This window comes from Dioscorea cayenensis, chromosome 20, assembly GCF_009730915.1.
Source record: "Dioscorea cayenensis subsp. rotundata cultivar TDr96_F1 chromosome 20, TDr96_F1_v2_PseudoChromosome.rev07_lg8_w22 25.fasta, whole genome shotgun sequence".
NCBI lineage: Eukaryota > Viridiplantae > Streptophyta > Magnoliopsida > Dioscoreales > Dioscoreaceae > Dioscorea > Dioscorea cayenensis.
In genome coordinates, this window is record NC_052490.1 from 2,772,387 (window position 1) to 2,776,196 (window position 3,810).

At 36.3% G+C, this 3,810-nt stretch overlaps 1 non-coding gene across 1 annotated transcript; it reads right to left on the reverse strand.

The window, feature by feature from the left end:
* Positions 1–3,500: 3,500 nt before the first annotated feature.
* On the reverse strand, positions 3,501–3,609 carry LOC120252435. The gene has a single exon (XR_005533964.1). It is a non-coding gene; the product is annotated as a small nucleolar RNA R71 (small nucleolar RNA).
* Between the last annotated feature and the right edge of the window lie 201 nt (positions 3,610–3,810).

Here is a 3,810-nt window from a genome sequence, read left to right on the forward strand (position 1 = left end):
CCAAAAAGAAGACATAAAGTTTAGATTTGATTGAGGAAACATGAGATATTTCAAAAAGAAAACATAAGATTAGTGCTTTGATTGAAAAATATGAGACATTACTATAAGAAACCATAAAATTAGAGTTTTGGCACCAAGCAAGAAAACTGACCTTCATGACCAAACATTTGCAGATGGAAAAGCCGAGCACCCTTTGGCAAACTCTGTATGCAAAACCAATATAATTTCCAGAGCTCAAAAATAGCTATAAGCTCTGACATAACAATCAAAGTTATTGCAAAAACTATAAGCATTTGTGACTATCACTTTCGTTTGGTCACAAATACTATGTGCAACCAAGAACAACATCCATCAAATCGCATGTGTCGACATCAAATAAATTCCGTCGCAAAAACTATGTGTTTTTGCAACTATTTAAAAATGCGCCGCTTAAAAACCATGATGTTTTGCAACCAACAATAATGCCTCAGTAAATAAATACCGAGAGTTGCAATAAATATTGATGTTCACGAAAAACTATAAAGCAATTTGTAATGACAATTAAAATCATTGTAAAACCTTTTGCTACTCCATGACTACCACTTTCCATATACTATAACATCGTGAGATAAATTGTCAAGTACCGGCCACAAATACTATGATATTTCCTGTAACCAACAATAATACATGTTGGAAAGAAAATCAGGTTTTCAACCAAATCTGGTTATGCCCTCACAAACTATGAGTCATCGCTAACATTGATTGTCAATCGCGAAACTATGATCTTTTGCCACAATTGCAAAAATTGTTTGATTTGGCAACAACATAATTGTGAATCGCAAAAACTTTGAGATTTTTACATAATCGCCAAGATCATCGCTAAAATATGAATTCTCCGACCACCAATGGAATCACAAAACATGCATCAAACATGGCATAACATCGGCGGCACACTATATATAATAATAATGATTGTCTCAAAATTTTGTAATGTATTGATAAATGTCTATGTTAATGCTTGATACTCAACTCTCCATGCTAAAAGTTTTGATGATTATAGCTAGTATTCAGTTCATTAATAGGTCTAGCTAGATAGGCCTTTTAACTCGACTCCAAGAGTAACTATAAAGATCATAAAATCACAATAATATAAATTAAACAAATGATGGAATTATAAAAATAATTTAAACATATTTATATAATTGACAAGAAGAGACTTTAATTTTTAAAATTATAAAGCCATATTTTATTATTGTAATGATTATGATGTATATATATACACTAAATAATTTAAATATATAATTTAGAGGATTGCATATGTATAGAAAATTCCAAAATTCAATTGATCATGGTTATTAATTTTATTTCATCCCTTTGGTAGTACATATGTTAAAGTTAAGTAAAATTAGATCATCAAAAGTACTCATTAATATATGTATATGAAATATGATTTATGAAAAAGGAAAATACAAAAAGAAAGTCAAAAAGTGATATAAGATGCATCCAGCTGTCGCAACATGGAAGTCATTGGAATTATGTTCCAACCTCTCATAACGGATTTGTGTCGCCTCATCTTGTTTTAGATAATGCTTGGAAATTAGATATTGTTTAAAATTAGACAAATAAATAAAAGTAAAAGAGAAAAAGAGGGAGAAGGGTACTTGAAAACAACTATAAATATGTATTTTTCTTCCAAAGTCAATATTATTTTTTAATAAAAAACCTTTTTTCCGTAAATTTAGGTATTTATTTTAAATTTTGGAAAACTAAGGATCAACAATTTAGAAATGATGATGAAATTAGCAAGATTGATTCATATATAAACATGCTTCTGGGTGATTCATATGTAACTATAGTATCTCCTTTATCTTTACAAGACCATCGACACAACCATCGACACAACCATTGAGGGGTTTCTTTATGGATTCATTGCTTTTACATTCTATTTCTTTGATTGTACTTAGCTCCATGGAGAGTGAAACCCTAGTGGGTACTTGGGTATTTGTGAACCCTAGGATGTATTCTGCTTCATTGAATCTCTTTATTATGCTTTCAATAAATTGATGTTTATTGTGAGTTCCAACCTTGAATGCTTGATTGTATGAACATTTCCCCAGAGTGACACTAGGGGTTGAGAGTTCCTCATGGTAATCTTGTGAGTGAGTGACACACCACGAGCTGCTAGACAAAGCTAGGTTGGATAGGGCTGAGAGGGTGAGTCGAGATTTTGACAGGAGCGCCCCTTCCCTTTCGACGTGATAGATTCTACCTCCGCTCTCGAGTTCTTGAGGCCATAATAGAGTGAATGGTCTAAGGGATGAATCTCCGCTGGGGCTTAGTTGCGCTGCGCAATGGAGTGAAGCGCTGAGGTGATCTTAGTATCTAGGGCTTAATTGTGGGTAGGGACCACCACCTAGACCAAAGGGCTCATTGCAACCTATGAAAAAGTGCGAGGTGTTGAGATTGTCTCGATTTCTCCTCCGGGACATGCTATAGAGTTAGTATAGTTGACCTTAGATTTGGGACAATGTAATGAAAGATTTCTACGACTCACTATTGCATTCGTTAGGAAGCATAATAGAGGGTTCTTGCACTTGAAACGTTTGTCTTAGGCGGAGCATTATCCGAGTACCCCATCTTTATCGATTGCCTTACCTTCTCCCTTTTAATCGTGCTCTCTTACTTGTTGTTTTTTTACTTTCAAGAATTGAATCATTATCACACGTATAACTATTGGTCTTTCACATAGCTAAGAATCGACTAAGTGTTTTTATCCCCTATTCCTCGTGGATTTGATACCCGCTCATATGGGATTATTACTTCAACAAAACCTGCACTTTATGGATATACTGCAAGGATCTTGTCAAGTTTTTGGCACCATTGCCGGGAATAGGCGTTAGAGACACTTTGCACTTTGTTTTGTTAGCTATTTCACCATATGTTCTCTTCCATATCTTCTTATTCTATCATCGCTCGATGGTCAGCACCTGTGTTATGACCCCTAGGGAATCCCTCAATATTGATTGAAGGAGATCCTGAGCTTGAACGCACACTTAGAAGAAAAGGGAAAGAACCTCAGATAAGAATAGTCTAATTCAGCTGATTTGGAAGTAGAAGAATCTGAAAACATGGCAAGACAGAATGATCAACAACGAACACTATCCGATTATGCCAGACCTCTAGTATTGGGGACACAGTTTAGTATTGTGCGTCCCCCAATTACAGCTCAGAATTTCAAGCTGAAGCCGGCATTCATTCACATGTTGCAAAAGTAATCAAGACAATTCAATGGTTTGGCCGACGAGGATCCAAATGACCATATCGAGAGCTTTCTGAGGTGTGTGATATGCTGAAGATAAATGGGGTGACTGATGATGCCATCAAATTGAGAGCCTTCCTATTTTCCCTAAAGGGAGAGCGAAGCAATGGGCTACACTCATTACCTAGAGCATCAATTACCACATGGGAGGAGATGGTGAAGCTTTTTCTAGCCCTGCTACTTCCCTCTTGAAAAATCAACAAAGCTTAGGAATGAGATCTCATCCCTTTGTTCAGCTTGGAATTGGAGCCTCTATTCGAGACATGGGAAAGGTTCAAGGTGCTCCTGAGAAAGTGCCCGCAACACGGATTCCCGGAGTAGATGATTGTTCAAACCTTTTACAATGGTTTGAACCCGAGTACAAGGCAACTCTTGGATGCGGTAGTAGGAGGTACCTTAGGTAGTAAGACCCCCGATGAAGCCCGCCAATTAATTGAGGAAATGGGGTTAAATAGCTACCAATGGTATGCTAGGGAGAAGAAAAAGGTGGCCGGTCTCGATGAAATTAATGC